The following is a 16,018-nucleotide window of genomic DNA, read 5'->3' as shown; positions in this document are numbered from 1 at the left end:
AGCAGTCACGCGCTTAACCATTGCGCAACCAGGGCTCCTTGCATTTACGGTAGGAAGGACATTACAAGGACTTTTCGCGCTACGTGTTGTCTGAGGGGTGGGGGTGGGGTGCAGACAGGGACATCTTCTTGTGGATGGTAATAGCGTTCTAGCTGTTCCGAAGAGGTTTGGGCTCTCAAGCGAGCACAGGAGTTAACTGGGGGTTAGCACGGGGCAGTAAGGAAACCTCCAAGTTTCCAAGACTGAGTTCAGTTGTGAATGCCTGCTCCTATCCAGTATTAATTTTTCTCTGTTGCAAACACATCTGTATCTTTTACTTTCATTTTAAATTGGGCACTGCTTCTGAGCGTATTAGCAACTCACACCACCGGGCCAAGTTAGTCAACCTCCCGAGTGAAAAGTGGTAACAACGCCACCTTCCTTTTAAAACTTAGGACTGCTCACTTTCTATCCAAACGAAATTATCTTTAAAAAGAAACCAGTGTTTGTGGTGAAATAATTCGAAAGACTTTACGTTTTCAATGTAAAACGGATCGTCAACACTCAGGAGACCCAAGCCCACATGTCCCGAGGGAGATGGCGTGGCTATGGGATCCGGCATGACGGAGCCCGCATTTAGGGAAAGAAATTTGAACCATTGGTATGTTCGGAAGACATATTTGGAGATTATTGCGAAACTCTCTATTCATTCTTAGCTACTGCGAGGTTAAAGAGTTACCAAAAAAAAAAGACCCGAAATCAAGATGCAAATGTCTTCCAAAACCGGGCCGCCACACCCAAGCCCCGCGCCATTCTCTATCCATGATCTCGGGTTCCCCAAGCCAGCGCTGGGGTGCGGAGACCACGCGAGGCGGCAGCGGGCGTGGCCGGCGCAATCACGTGTTGCGGCCGCACCGCCTCCCTAGCGGACACGCGCACTGAGCCCCGCCTGTGGCGCCGCGCGGCACGAGGGATGGCGCCCGCATTTCGGAACGCGCGTCTAAATGGACACGTGTAGCAATTTTAAAGGCGACACTAGGACTTATTCCGACTTCAGTCTTAAGGTCCAGAAATGACAAACAAATGAATGTTACCTACCTTCGCTCAATTCTGCAGCCAACGCTAAAACATTCACCAAAAAATTACCAAAGAAAAAGAACTCGATACCCGATTTGGATTCCGTGCAGCTAAGCGTTTAAAAGCGACATATACTTCAACGTACAAGCTAAGACTAATAATTCCGCCATCAAAATTCCTACTTGTTTAAGCAAACGGGAGTGACCTGACGGTCTATCGTATTAAACGTCCATAGTTTCAGATGTGAGATTTGTTTCTTCCTCTCTAGCTTAAACCACTAGGAAACAAGTCGCCTTGAGTCGATTCGGACTGCATTTTACACTATTCACATTTAATTTGTGAGGAGTTACAAATATCAGCGAGGAAAATCGGGCCGCAGGAAGCTGAGTGGACCTAGAGTGATCTTGTCTGAGTGCTTTAATGAAATTACAAACTGGTATAAAGTGCAGGATATTAAAAAAAAGGTAACCATTTACAGTTCTACCAAACATGCATAAGATTTGATAAAATATTAGGGGTGTGGAGCATAAATACATTTTAATTCTTTGACGGTACAAGTAAAAAGAACATAAAAGATCACATTGGTGGGATTAAAGTCAACGAATAAAACTCAGCCCAATTAAAAAAAAATACTCTCTTTAGAATAGATAATTATTTTACTCTTTTACTGATGGAAAATTCAGAATTACGTTTTCTTCACACAAATTTGATTCAGACTTTAAATTAAATAGGGGGAAACTCTCCAAAACGTTTGTAATGTCAGTGATAAAGTTTCTTCTCAAAGAGGGAAACAATCACTTCAGTACTCTTTCAATTACAGCTCAAAAAAAAAAAGCTCAGATAATTTCATACTATGAATTAAGTTCCTATTGTAGGGTAAACTCTCCTAAATCATTCGGGGCTGTACTTCATACTCGGTTCTCCAGCCCTGTTCTCTCTTTTGTGTCCTCAAAAACAAGAAAAACTTGTGGCCTGGGCTAAAACCAACGGACTTTTTCGGCAACTGAGAACTCCTCCCTTGTCCTTCACCTCCTCCAAAGGGGGGAAAATGGCAAGGATATTTCAAATAACATTCATATTTGAGATTTCTTAGACATCTGCTTATTTTTTTCTGCTTCATATCACTCATAATTGTCCTCCCAGATAAAAGTGGAACCACCACTGCCATTTCAAAAGCTTTATGTCCCTCATTAAACAAAAAAAAAAAAACAAAGTCCTAAGAGCAGAGATCCAATTACCAAGTGTAGAAAATGGAAACAGAAAACCACCATTTGGCAAACGCCAAAGTCAATGTTAAAATTAGTGGGCGAAAGTAAGGAACACAATGTTTTAGGTGGTCTCAACCTCCCCCAAAAGGTACTTCCTAATTACAAAGGTGAAAACAGTAATGACAATAGAGGAACCACAGAGACTAGCTTAACCAGGTGATCAAAGTTAACATCACTAGAAATAAAATACGTCGGCAACTCGTCTCCTTATACTATGCACACAGAAGGACATCTTGCTAAAATGCGTAATCTGAATTTAATCATGAAGAAACATCCACAAACTCAAACTGGAAGACATTCTACAAAACACTGGCCCATGCTCTTCCCAACTGTGAATTTCAGAGACTGAGGAAAATGTCCCAGATTGAGCAAAGCAAGAAGGTACAACAACAAATGCAAAATGCAATCTTGTATTGGATCTGGGACCAGTGGCAAAACTGGTGAAGTTGGAGTAAGGTCTGGAGATTACTTAATAATGGGATACCACTGTTAGCGTCACGGCTTTGAGAACTATTATGATTATGTAAGATGTTAACATTTGGGGAAGCTGAGTGAAGGGCATGTGGGAACTCTTGGTATTCTTTGGTGAAGTTTTTTTGTAAGTCTGAAATTAAATTTAAAAGTTACAAACTTAAAAAATAAAGTACATAAGGAACAGAAGGCAATTTATAGCATGATCATCACCTAAACTAAAAAGCGCCCTTGAGTTACAAGCATACATGCCAATCATTGGTAATCTCAAAAATCTCACTTTGAATGGCATATTTGACTCTGTGTTCCTCCCACTTGCACCAGAGTTACTAACATCTCCCCATGAGGATGTCACTGACAGAATTTCACACATAAGGTAAACCCCTAATTTAGAGATCATGCAAATCTTTTTACAGATGCTACCCACAGAAATATTAGCTGCTGGAGGTTACTCAGGCATCCATGTTGACGGCCCCTTCCTTTCTGACATATTGCCCATTTACTTTATCCTAGGCTCACTCTTTAATAAGGTAGAGTAGGAAGTAAAATGGTTGAAAAATGCAAAGAGAAACAACAAAATGGACATTCAGCCTCAAAAAAATTCCGTGTGTTTCTCCTGGATCCTTGGATGCATTTAAACAACTCTTTTTTTGCTTTAAGTGTTATGATAACCATATTTTTCAAATTTGGACATACATGCTATTCTCTCATCTGCTGCACATAATATAAGCATAAAGCAGACCAAATTATTTCAACAACAAAAATCGTCCTGCATGAGCCGCAGTTTTCCAGCATCCCAAGTCCTAAAGTTTCCTGATCCACCCCTGTATGATAGTGAAGGTGATAAAGAGTGTGTCGGGGCTTCACTAAAACCTCATCTAAAAAGCTTGATCTACTTTTTTCCAGATACTAGCTTCAAATGAAATGATCCTCACTGGGGAATAATGGAAAATTGAGGCCAAAAATTAATGTGCAAAAGCTACCATTATTACTTTGGTGTTCCAACAACATGGGGGATGCAACGAAAAAATGGCGATTCTACTGTCAAGGAATTTACAACCCTCTTAGGTAAAGGTGGAACCCTGGTGGCACAGTGGTTAAGCGTTTGGCTGCTAACCAAAAGGTCGGCAGTTCAAATCCACCAGCTGCTCTTTAGAAACATATGGGGCAGTTCGACTCTGGGCTATAGGGTCCCTATGAGTCGGAATTGACTCGATGGCAATGCGTTTTGGGTTTTGGTAATGGGTAGTGCAAACAGTTAACATGTTCCGCTGCCAACTGAAAGGTTGGAGGCTCTAGTCCAACCAGAGGTGCCTTGGAAGAAAGACCTAGTGATCCACTTCCAAAAAATCAGTCATGAAAACCCTATGGGGCATAGTTCTACTCTGACACACATGGAGTCGCCATGACTTGAAATTGACAGCAACTGGTTTAGGTAAAGAGACCACATAAAGGTAGTATTACTGAAAAGCAAGGCGTGGATGTGCCACTGATTAAGTCCCCGCCTCGCACCAGGAACTTTGCTACGCCTCTCTGGTTAAATCCCCTGCGGAGGGTCAGAGAGTGCGGGGGAGGTGAAGGTGGGACATGGGCTCAGGTTGGCCTCACTCCAGGCTCCATGGTCTGTTATACCATATTGCCTCCCAAATCAAAATAAGGTTCAAGTGCAAAGGCAGCAACAACAGAGAGGAGTATAGTGGTATGGAAGATGGAAGGCCAGTGTGCCCCTAGAAGGAGGACTTAACGTGGGATTCCTGGAGAAGCCAAAACCCAAACCAAACCCGTTGCCGTTAAGTCGATTCTGGCCCAGAGCGACCCTACAGGACAGAATAGAACTGCCCCGAAGGGTTTTCCAAGGAGCGGCTGGTGGATTTGAACTGCCAACCTTTTGGTTGGTAGCTGAGCTCTTAACCAGTCTCTGCCACCAGAGGCCCCAAACCAAGAACCAAACCCGTTGCTGTCAAGTCAATTCCGACTCATAGCGACCCTATAGGGCAGAGTAGAATTGCCCCACAGAGTTTCCTAGGAGTGTCTGGTGGCTTCAAACTGCCGACCTTTTGGTTAGCAGCCGTAGCTCTTAACCACTACGCCACCAGGGTTTCTGCAGGGCTCCCAAGGAGTACTTAAAAACTGGGCAGGGGAGGAGGAGCACTAGGAACACAAGCCCCATTTGCTGGGGGCATGAGGAGGAGCCTACCTCGCAGGTGGAGTGGCAGGAGGGGGAGCTCACTGCAGGGCAGGAGGGAGGACCCCGAACAAGCTGATGAGCAGAGCCCCTTCAGGTATATTTATCTAAGAGTAAGGTATAAGGGGGCCCTTCTAACATACTGTGTCATTAAACTAGGTGCTGAGGGATCGTCTAGGATGTAGCAGTGGAGACTGCATGCATTTTGTAGACGGCTTTTGACCACTGAGTCAGGCTTCAAGGTGGGTAAACGCGTTATATTCATTTAATTGACTCCAGTAACTGTCATTATGTGTGTGAGTGTGTGTGTGTATGTAGTGCAGGGAGAGAGAGAGACACACACACACATATGGATGGAGATTAAGGGAGGAAGGGAAGAAGAAGGAAAAAATTTTTCACGGACTAATACCTCACCCTTCCAGAGCCCAACTATCCAGTGAATACACATTTCTGGGGTACAGCCAAGGCCAGAAGGAAGCTGAATTTCACCTACTGCCTACTTACTCTTACACACAATTCTAACAAGCTTGGAAATCTGTTTGCAAAGTACCCACTGCAAAGAAGCAGCAGCAAATAATCACCAAAGAGGAGCTGATCGGACAGCTTTCTCTTCTTACTGCAGTAAGTCTATTAAACAGAAATGGAGACATAAAAATGAGAAAACCAGACCATGAGAACACAAAAAGCACAAGAAATCTTCAGTATCGGGCAAGCTGCCTCCCATTCGGCCTGGAGGGTCTCAACTGTATTATGCATAACACGACAATTTATGCTCATGGATGTCCCTGGGTTGGCCAGAAATGATTCAATTACATTCACTACAGTAAGAAGCAAAGAAGTACATAAGACATGTTGGAAACATTTCCATCATCACAGTGTAGAGCACTGGTGCAGTAGTCTCAGGTAACCCTAAGATTCTACTCTACTGTCTGCTCATTCTTTCATTCAACAAATATTTACTGAACCCACTAGACTGCTGTGAAAGACACTGCCGCCTGACCTCATGGAGTTCACAATCTAGGAAGTATCTAACATACTCAAGATCTAGTAGGAGAATTCATGTAGACCGTGCTGAGACTTCTGTGCTCAGTGCTGTGTACTGTGTTCATTTTGGGGTAGAGCAATTGAAATTGGCCTTAGAGTTCAGAAATATTGTGACATTTCATAACTCTTCCATCGTACATTTAGGAGTCAAAGATTAGTAAGTCAAAAACCAGTACCTATGACCAATGCGTGCATGAGAACACAAAAAGCCAACCATACTACAGTTCCTGAATTTGCCAACTCTTTTTCCTTGTTGAGGAAATCAGTTTTAACATGTATGCGTTTTTCTATGTAAGCTATGACATCCTATATAAAACTGAGTCATTAGACATTTTATCATTGCATTTACAAATATGACATTTGCATTTTAAAAAGCCACTCCATTTCTCAAAAGGAAAAAATATCTAGATATTTCAGTATTGCCTGAAAAAGCTACAAGATCGCAAAATACCATAATTTAACCAAAACTCCATATCCATTAAAGTTACTTTTAGAAAACGAGTTTCTTTTCACTCTTGAGGACAAAGCTTACAAACTGGAAATTTTAGTTTTAATGGGATATTTCTTGGGGGAATACAACAGAAAATGTTCCCAAATGTCTGAGGGCAAAGACTGTAGATGCAGTAGAGCAAAGGGAAATCACACATTTTCAAATCCAGTGTATCTGGCTTCCCACCCTGCTTCTACCACCTACCAGGTCTGTGACCTTGGACAGTTTATCTTTCTGAGCCTCCATTTGCTCATCTGTAAATCAATGTTGGTAGAATCTACCTCAAATCATTGCAAAAATGAAATGAAATTTGCACGACCAGTGTATAGTTCCCTATTTTTTGCTTACACAGGTAACTAAACCAGTTGTCTTCTAGTCCACCCTTACTCACGGAGACCCCATGGGTGTCAGAGTAGAACTGTGCTACATAGGGTTTTCAAAGACTGATTTTTGGGAAAAGTACAGGCAGTCCTGAGTTACAAATGTCCAACTTAATTTATGAACCAACGTCCGTAAAGCCTATTATTATATTAAAAATTCGAAGTACATACAATAGTTCATAATAAAAAATGGGCACTACTTTTCAACGTGCATCGAAACATTATTATTACTGTATTATTATGTTAAAAATGTTTTAGTATATCTGGAAGTGTTTCTTTAACGTTTTTTATGCATAGAAAGGTACACTATATACTAAGACAAACATTTGACTAACTCACATAAGCTACGAACCGTATCTAACTGTTCATACAAATTCGACTTAAAGACACATTTAGGAACGGAACTCATTCATAATTGGGGGACTGCCTGTAGATGGCCAGGCCATTCGGCCACCAACTTTTCGGTTAGTAGTCGAGTGCTTAACATTTGTGCCATCCAGGGACTCCTTTATGCAGGTGAGTGTGTTAATTTTTTACACAGACCCCAATATACAGACTTTGTAACTGGAATGATATCACAGTAGTTTTCAAACTAAATGTATTATTTCTAGGTTGGATCATTTTTTTCTTTATAAATTCTTACTCTTTCCTTGGAGGAGAGGTTCACCTTCCCCTAAGTCTGGGCTTCCTAGTAAGCTGGATGAAGTTACTAACGAACAACAACAAAATAAAAGGGTAGAACGAGGGTGGAATGTTGCCGCTCAGAGGGGCTTGCTTCCTTTCTCTTCTCTAAGACAGCTGGCAGCCCTCCACAATGTGTTCAAACACATTCTGGTATAGCTGGTCCCAAATGTCAGGTGAGATTTGCAAAGAGGAAGTTTCAACATCTACTAGCCTTGGCAGATACTTGGAAGTTGTTTAAAATAAAACTCAGATGATGGTGACGATAGGGAGGATGGTGATGTTTAAGATGGAGAGAGAGTTGTCTGTGGCAGGCCCTGGGCTAAGTTCTGCGCTGGTTTGTTCTATGCTTAGTCGGGGGACAGAAGGCCCAGCGCCCACAGTTACGAGAGTCCTGAAAGGCAGAACCTGTGCCTCTGCAGCCCAGCGCCCTCTGAGCCTTTATCTCTACGTTAAATGCTGAGATCGTCCTTGTGTACTTGGGTGGACTGATGTTATTTCTAAAGCACGCAATTCATTTCAAGAGGGTGGAGGGAGGATTAAGTTGGAAATATTTTTCTATTGAGAAGAAAAATTAAATATAAGTGGAAATGTTTTCATGAAAATGTTTTTTATATTTCAATGTTTCCCTGGAGCACTCTGATCCCAATGTATCACAGGATTCCGGTAGATTAGAAGGAATGAAGACAAAACGAATTTAAATAAAATTGAAACAGACCGGCTAGGCTTTATTCTTCAAACTTGATGAGACAACAAAGCAGGGAGAAAAACACAAATGAACCAAAAGAAGAAATAAAAATCAACTCATCTAAAAATTTAAACTCAAATCAGAGTTCCAATTTTGTTTCCAAATTTTCAACATCCAGCTTCTTTTGACAACAAAAGCTTTTCAATGTCCATTCATCACTAGCCGCGTAAAACATTCTTGGTATAACCATGAAGACTTTCTTGGTTGTTTTCTCTCAGTCATTTTCCTCAACGCTTTAACCCACTGACATTCAGTTACAGGAGATGACTGACTTAAGAGTTCCCAGGTCATGAGGAATGTTTAGTATTTGCCAATAATCAACACCATCAGCTCCAGCAAATATGTACAATTAGCTAACTGGTCTCATTGTGTTACATCTAAAAAATTTTGTATACCCTCTTTAGTAACCCTAAATATGACAGAAAAATGAAATGTACAGGTCTCAGTTACTCTTAAAAAATAAACGTATTTTAAGAGAGATTTTTGTTGGTTAATTTTTGTTGGTTAATCTTGTGTCTAGATCTGCACGGTAGCTATTTAAATTCATATTAATTAAATAAAATCAGACATGCAGTTCCTCAGTAGCACTACCCACATTTCCCGCTGTCCACAGCCACATGGGGTCCCTTAACGGACAGTACAGACACAGAACTTGTCCGTCATTGCCTTAAGTTCTAGAGGACAGTGCTGGTCTAGATGGAAGAACACAGCTGTGAGCTTTGGGTATTTACAGTTTTTTAAAAGATGTACTCAAAATGATTTACCTGAATTATGGGGCCCCCTTAAAGTATCATCTTCTCATTTGGACACAATTGCTTTTTCTGAGCATCTCCCAGGCACAATCCAATACAGCGGTCTCTACAGCATCATCTCTTAGTTTACTTCCAATTGTAAAACTCCTCTCTTCCCTAGCAACAGAACCCCCGCCCAAAACTTGAATAGAATTTCTATTGCTTACAGGAAAAAGACTTACTGATTTGCAAGCAAAAGGGCAAGTCATTGTTTTTAGATGGAGAGACCTTCCCAAGATACATGTAAATATTAATATACACGGCAGGTAGCCTGAGGGCTTCCCCATATGGCCATCATCACACATATTTATTTAAGGTCTACATTCCTTGCTTAACTGTCAGCTCTGTGAGAGCAGAAAGCAAGTGTTCTGCTCACTGCTGTAAACCCCTCACCAAGCACAGTGCCTGGGACAAAACAGATGCTCACATTTTTGTGGAATGATTGAATGAAACTTAAGAAGAATGGTATTTTGCTAAAGAACAGCAAACAGCCTTTTAGAGCCTGGATCCAATTCTTTATATTTGGATAGCAATCCAGCCTTTATTTTCAAATGCAAACTTAAAATAACTCAGCAGGCTGATTCATCCACATTTGCATGCTACAGTTCCATATCTTCCATACTCAGCAATGGCTCCTTCCAAAAGGCAGAGCATCCACGCCATAGTAACATAAGAGCTAATGATTTATCGCACAGTTATAAGCCAGGCCCAGTGCTAAGCATTTTGCATAGGCGATTTCATCTACCCCTCCCACTGATACTCTCTCCACAGGAAGGAAACGAAGATGTAAGGAAAGTAAGTGACTTGCCCAAAGTCACAAAGCTATAGAAGCAGGGACGGACTACCCAATAAGCAAGGTATGCAAGGGTTTACTTGTGCTTACTTACTAATCTGTGGTGCACAATTTCACATCTTTGATGTGGCAAAACCCATGTGAAATTGTGCACTACACATTAGTAAGTAAACACAAGTAAACCCCTGTGTACTTGCTTACTGTAAGCCCTTGCATACCTTGCTTACTGGTTAATCCAACCCTGTATAGAAGTGTAAACCTTTCATGGATAAATGATTTCTTTTGGAATTTTTTGGTGATACCATGTTTATTCACTAATGGAGTGGATGTTGAATCATTGTTGGTAGCTTTTTTATCATTTGGAAAAATGAGCTGCCAAATGCCAGTGGGACATATCAGTCCTATGTTCCATGAAGCACATCACACGCGTGGGACATATGGTCCCATGGTGCACCACTTGAGCCATAACTTCCTGGTTACACTTGAACCATGAAATATCTTACTCAGCTTTCCAAAAATGCACAAAAATACACAAGAAATACTAAATAAACATCGCACTTGCTACACATAATTGCCGTCAGTTTGATTTAGAGTGGGCCATATTGGTACCATGTTCCACGCAGCACACTACATACACAGGACATACGGGGTCCAGGAAGTGCATCACAAACTGTTCTCACCTCAAAAATAACTCATTAACTTGAATGTTTCCAAATGCCGGTAACCGTACCTTCCCAATAACACAAAGGAATTAGTAAACATACCTGCAAGCCTTCTCTTACTGTACACAAGCCAAAAGACACGAAAGTTTCACACATCACTCCTCTGGGAAGCATCCTCTCATACAAACGCTCTCAACACTCAAATGTGGCGCAGACCAACCTCCTTGTTTTTCAGGCAGTTCCACCAGTATCCACCATGATGCCAGAACATACTAAAGTGGCTCAAATGCCTACCAATTAACCCTTAGGGGTGGAAAAAATATATATCCCATGGTCCATGAAAGAGATAAGGAGTCCTAGTGGTGCAGTGGTATAGCACTCTGCTGCTAACTAAAAGTTCAGCGGTTCAAATCCACCAGCCACTCTTGCTGGAAAAAGACATTTGACAGTCTGCTTCCATAAAGATTTACAGTCTTGGAAGCCCTATGGGGTCACTATGAGCTGGAAATTGACAGCAGTGGGTTTGGTTTGGGTACAGAAGTGTAGCTGGAAAAGCTCCTCTGGTGACAATTATGGGCCATGCCGTAGTACTGCCTTCTGGTACAATTCCTGCTTGGATCAGGAAGGCTACAATGGCCTTGGGCATTCCTTTAAGGAAGAGCATGGCTCTGCCTCTTTGTAACTCCAGCCTGAGCACCTAGCCTGCAGGCATTCTACAAAAGTTTGCTGAGAAGACTCAACAGTCCTAAAGGCTCAGGACACCCAGCCTTAGTGAAGATCCCCTCTAGGTTACAGCAAAGCTCAGCGACCCTACCGCCCTCCAACAATGGCAGTGAGATCACAGTGACCCTGTCCACTGTTCTGCAGCACCATGCCTTGGCCACGTGGCACAGCCCGCATGGAAACTGCCAACCACAGGGCATTGGGGGAGCTGGCAGCACTTCAAGTGTTACCTTTTTTCTTGCTACTCAGAACTTCCACTCAGTTACCCCATTATTTTGAAAACACACTTGACAGTGATTTAGTAACGACCCATCATGCCCCAGGTGTCAGTCAAACAACTCTGATTCAAAGGTCAAACTTTCCCATTTGGCCCAGTTGTCTCAGATTAGGGTTTCCAGAAGTCTGACCTGTAAGTATCAATATTGGTGAAGCAATAAATCCTAAATTTATATACAGAAAGAGCTAATTTTTGGTTTAACAAATATTTACTGAGGGCTTGCCATGTGGGGAGTACCAAATTATAATAAGAGTGATGCAAACAGTTAACGCACTGGCTGCTAACCGAAAGGTTGGAGGTTTGTGTCCACCCAGGGGGCCTTCGAAGAAAGGCCTGGTGATCTACTTCTGAAAACTCAGCCATTGAAAACTCTATGGAGCATAGTTTTAGTTCGAAACGCATGGGGCACCATGAGTCAGAGTTGACTCGACAGCAACCAGAAACTGGTCGTTATGAAGGGAAGGTAAACAAATACATACTAAGCCCCTAGTAAGTGACAGTACATAATTCTCACTTATTCTCTCAGCAGCCCTATTAAATAGGTAATATCTCCATTTTCAGATGATAAAAAGCAATGCTTACAATAACTACTAACATTTACTGAGCACCTATTAGGTGCAAACTCAGTGTCAAGCATGGTTAATCTTCACAATTACCCCAAAGGATAGGCATTACTGCTCCTTTCTACAGATCAAGAAACTCAAAGCGTCAGCGATTTGCCCAAGGTGTCGGTGCTCAGGTATGAGTGACAGATGGAGATAAAAGTGCAGGTCTACCCAGCTCCGGAGCCCATCAAGCCATTATGTAGGACTGCCTTCCACCCTGGCTGAGAAACACACAGAAACTACCCCTAAACTCCTGTTACAGATGAACATGGGACCCCCAGAGGACACACCAGAAGACCAGTCGATGCCCTTCAAAGGGAGACAACTCACAAGACAAGGGGCATAGGGGCTAGCGCTATGGAGATACTTCACAGAGGGGTGGTCTGAGGTGGAGTCCCAGGAGCTGGGGAGGTCTGGCATTTAGGGAGGCCCGTCTAGACCTGGAGAGACAGGGTATGGAACAGAGACAGGGGCCCTATGTATCCTGTAGTCACAGGAGCCTTCAGCAGTCTGATGTGGGCCATGGAAGCGAAGGCTAAAGTCAGGTCACGTGGAAGTCAAAACTAGGCCAAGATACCTGGGCTGCGTCATGTGGCAAAAGGTAACCAGTGATGGTTACCGAACATTGGGGTGGTGGTGGGAATTAAGGTCATGATTTTGGAAGATTCACTGGGTGAGTCAACACTAGTGGCTTGTCTTGAGTCACAGAGAAGCAAAGCAGCCTGGGCTCTTGGGTTTCCTCCACTTATCTGAGCAGCAAAAAGCCACTTGGCTCCCAGACCCGCCTGCCCTGGCATTACCCAGCAGAGTAACATGCTTTGGTTATTCAGACCTGACTTACTGGCACTGTAGAGGCTGTTGGCATGGGAAAATGAACAGGCTGACCTGGCCAAAGAGGAGCAGGTGCCACAGAAACCCTGCAAAGGATGAGCTCAACACACCGCTGTGAATAAGTAGGAGGCTGACGTGAAGGGCCACAGAAGAAAGAACAATGAGAAGGCAATTTATTCCACAGCAGAGGGTATGTCCAAGGTCTGGAGCCCCTCCATGGGCCAGCAGAGCGCTGGGCACACCCTCTAGAGCACTTCATTCATTCAGTCCTCCCAACACTGCGCAGACACCACCACGTCCATCTCATACAGAGGAACACTGAGGCTCATAGAGATGAAATCACTTACTGAGATGACACTGTTGATAAGGACAAGAGCTGAGCACACATCATCACAGCATACTTCATTGTGTCTTTCTGCCCTCCCTCAACTGTCCACTTTGTAACTTCATGAGGTGGTATGATCAGGCCAGAAGCTTTGTGACCCCAAGGCATAAACCTGAACCAGCCCTGGCCCTCTCATTAATTTGCGGCTACCATGTCGGTTCAAGGGCATCTAACAACCACCACCAGCACCACCACGTCATACACAAGAACCATTTTTCTTTAGTCATGACACAAAAGATGAATTTCTTGTAACAACAATACTATCATATACATTAGTTTTGGCATTATCCAGCAGAGTAACATGCTTTGGTGACTCAGACGTGACTTACAGGCAATGTAGAGGTTGCTGGGGAGAGTGAACAGACAACTGGAAGAGAAGAGCAAGCGAAAGAGAAAGAGTGTGTGTGTGAGAGAGAAAGAGAGATCCAAATTAAGTGGTGTGGCTAACTTCAAATACGACATGTTTCCTGGGGCTTAAGTAGGTCTGGAAGCTGCTCTTGCAAATCCTGGTCATCACGCACCATTCTTCACCTTTTCATTCTCCATGTGTGCTCCCTACTACACCATCACTGAAGAAATCAACAGGCAGAAAGGGCTGAAGAGGGCTGTGGGCTCCCTCCAGCACCCTGCGGAGGCAACCCCATCATATGTAGCTCCAATTTCCTACAAACGCACAAGCGGCAGCCTTCTCCTTCTACCACGGTGTTTCAGAAACACGAGGAAGGCCAAACCTCCACTCAGCAAACCAGAACCTCAAAATCATTCTTATGTTGACAAGGCTAATAATCCTGTATGTAGTTCAGCTTCTCACAAAATATCGAAAATGGGCCATCTTCATAGACTATTTTCCCTTTCTTTTGAAGAGAAAAACTAAATAAAATTTAATGTCATCTGGAATAACAGTTCTGAAAAAGGGTCTTTTTGAACTGAATGCCACATGCTGTATTTTGCCATTTTGCCTGCGCTTCCTGCTTGGAGGCCATGTAACAGAGAAGCCCCACACTCCGGAGCTGCTCCAGGCCACGTAAACTCCGGTCCGCATCTTCCAGGCAGCCGTGTCGCAAATAATTCATGTCCACTACGCCCCATCACACTGAATACAACCACATTGTGCTGCTGGGAATGGGAAACCTGATTCTGATCACAGACGAAGGTAGAAAAACATTCAGCTCTACACAATGCTGCCTTTTCTAAAAAGGTGGAGGGACACGTAGCATCTCGAACCTACGAGTATGGAAAGCGTTCAAGACTAATTTTGGAAGAAAACGCAGAATTATAAAATAGCATGTGATGCGACCAAAAACATTAACAACAAAAAACCACCCATTCTTTCAAGGGCTGCTCATGTTTCAGCTGCAGCATTACTAATCAAAATCAACCTAGCCCATCCACACAGTGTAGCGAGGAACAACGATAGCAGTAGAAAATGGTTCATGTCGACAAAGCATGACTTGTCCCACATGGAGATCAATAAAAGAAAACAACCAGCCTCCTGTACTGTTTACCAGAAGAAAAAAGGAAAAAGGGCAAAATCGAGGCGGAGGACAGGAAAGCCAAGCAAGGCGGTGGTAGGATGTTACTAGCCTAGAAGATTTTTGTAAACAGCTGACTGTAATGGCCACTGTTAGAACGGAAAACAGACATGGAGGGAAACGTGTTTACAACTGCAGCAGCGGCAGGCGGGCTGGAGGCGGAGGGAGGGAGGGATTCCCCGACTCTGCGCGCAGCCCCGCTCCGGTGGGGCCCCCGGGCTCGGCTGTGCTGCTGCCCCCCCCCCCCCGCCCCCTGCTTTATTTGGGGGGGGGCCCACATCTTGTTTACGGGGAAGGTTACTCCTCCTCCGCTCTGGTGATCGCGTTCCTAATACTCCAGCTGCATCCTTGCGGGATGCCCGCTTGACTGACACCTTTTGCAGCCAGTCACCGCTCGCGCCACACGGAAAGGTGGACTTTCCCAATGAGCGGATTGGGCGGCACGGAGGGCGGGCCCTCGTGATTGGCGTGTTAGTCGGAGTAGAAAGTAGTAAACAACCTTGGTCCATAACTGCGGGAAGGCGCAGGATGCCAGTTGCCTCTCTGCCGGCAGGGCGGGTGGGGAGCGTCCGAGACAAAAGAAACCGACGGCGGGCTAGGAGAAGAAGGGTCACGCCAAAACGCAAACACGAGTGGGCGTCTTTTCGAGCCCTGAGCAAAAACTGCTGACTTGCAGCCTCCCATCATTTTGTTCTGTGGAAAACCGCAAAGGTTTTGCTTCCATAATTCTGCTCTTATTCTTAAAACTCTCCAAAGGGAGTGACATCCAATTTGGTTTATTGTCCGCCCCGCTGCTCCCTTCTCAAAGTAATTTTTAGTTTTATCTTTTTAGAAGTTGTTTCAAATTCCTACACTAAAAACTGTTTCTTCAGTCACATAATACGCCATTAATGGCACAGGGGTGAATCAGATGCCGCCTTAGACCTCGTCGCAAGTTTCTGGAGCTGTGATCGCAGGCGGAGGTGCCTGAGTTCGCAAGCATGCATAAAAAGAAACTGAGATGGTGGTATTAAGCTCACTTGACAAAGAAGCAGTTAACATGCATTTTCCATAGGGGGTGTAGTTCACCAAGGATACCGCATTAAGTGGTAATTTC

This window comes from Trichechus manatus, unplaced genomic scaffold, assembly GCF_000243295.1.
Source record: "Trichechus manatus latirostris isolate Lorelei unplaced genomic scaffold, TriManLat1.0 scaffold00019, whole genome shotgun sequence".
NCBI lineage: Eukaryota > Metazoa > Chordata > Mammalia > Sirenia > Trichechidae > Trichechus > Trichechus manatus.
Note: the sequence above shows the minus strand (reverse complement) of the source record.